The 1,254-nt window shown below is 49.3% G+C and overlaps 1 protein-coding gene across 2 annotated transcripts in view; it reads left to right on the top strand.

Annotated features, from left to right (window-relative positions):
• The first annotated feature begins 285 nt into the window (after positions 1 to 285).
• The window catches only part of LOC142471276 (uncharacterized), an 83,791-nt gene continuing 82,822 nt past the window's right edge, over positions 286 to 1,254 (top strand). The window contains exons 1-2 of one of the 2 annotated variants that reach the window (XM_075578096.1): positions 286 to 520; positions 655 to 763. The gene's annotated coding sequence lies outside the window, so the exon portion shown is untranslated. The remainder of the gene's footprint in view (positions 521 to 654; positions 764 to 1,254) is intronic. The other variant, XM_075578097.1, reaches the window with a different exon arrangement.

Genomic DNA, 1,254 nt, shown 5'->3' with positions numbered 1-1,254 from the left:
TACTATCACTAATCAGGCAAGGTGCCTATCTAAGGGCTGTTCCCTGCAGCAACACACACTGACTCAGGGCACTAACTGGGGCCTAGGGGGGATACTGGCCTATGCAGTGGGTCACTGACCCCTGCACCCGCGCACCTCCTCTCCCTTTTCTCTCTCAACCTCAACTGTCACCAACTGCCTGTTTTCTCCAGCGCGCGGAATGTATCATCATCAGAGAGTTCTGACAACCCCATTGGCTGCTGTAACCACCTGGTATCTCAACTCCCTGAGGCTCGTGGGACTTGTAGTCCCACACAGAGCCTTCCCTGGTAATGGCCGCCGCTAGGGACGCTCCTATATAAAAATGGCCGCCTCTCCTGTATTACTGCGCATGCGCAACTCTATAATGGCCGTCGCCACTCCCGATCGCTTGCGCGCACACTTCCAAGATGGCGGCACCCGCTAACCGAGTGCGCCGCAAGTTCCCAGCGACCGGCTCGCCTAATAGCCGCCCCCGCAGCACATCCCGCACACCGCACAGGTAAGGGGAAACCGGAGGACCTGGATATATATATATATATATATATTGTTGTGTTTTGCTGTGTGTAAGTAAATACTGTCGTTATATACCCAGTTGTGTGTGTGTAATTACTGTCTGCATTGGGTTCCTGGGAGAGGCTACTGCGTTAGGATCTTTCCCGGGTGGAGGCGCTGTGTACCACGAACGTGATCAACCCAGGCTCCCAGCGGCGGAGGATCATCAGGCCTCCTGTAAGCCACTCAGGTAATACAGCACTGGTAGTCCCTTTGGACAGGGGGGAAAGAGGGAGATATATATATCTATATATCTATAATAGGCGGGGTTGCAGACCTGCCTAAGACATGCAGATGAGCATACAGTTGTATTTGCATATATATCTATAGATATATATATAATTTTTTATTTTTTTTTAATATATATATATATATATTTATTTTATTTATTTACACAATAACTAAATATCACCTACCACAGTGAGGGGGGGGGGGATAAACCTCTGCTCTGATTCGCTGATTTCTTTTGTTATGCCCACCCCACTACACTCAAAGGATTCTGGGAGATGTGGTCCGCCTGCTTTGGCAGTTCGAGCACTGAATAGGAAGCAGGACTACACCTCACAGTAGCCAATGGAGACAATGAATCAGATCACATGGCACACAGCAGCCAATGAATGCTGACACCCTGAGCCTCTGTTCTGATGGGCTGCTTTCTGACATGTGATGCCCTTACATTTC

The sequence above is a fragment of the Ascaphus truei genome, chromosome 20 (genome assembly GCF_040206685.1).
Source record: "Ascaphus truei isolate aAscTru1 chromosome 20, aAscTru1.hap1, whole genome shotgun sequence".
NCBI lineage: Eukaryota > Metazoa > Chordata > Amphibia > Anura > Ascaphidae > Ascaphus > Ascaphus truei.
Note: the sequence above shows the minus strand (reverse complement) of the source record. Positions and strands in the feature narration are given on the sequence as shown.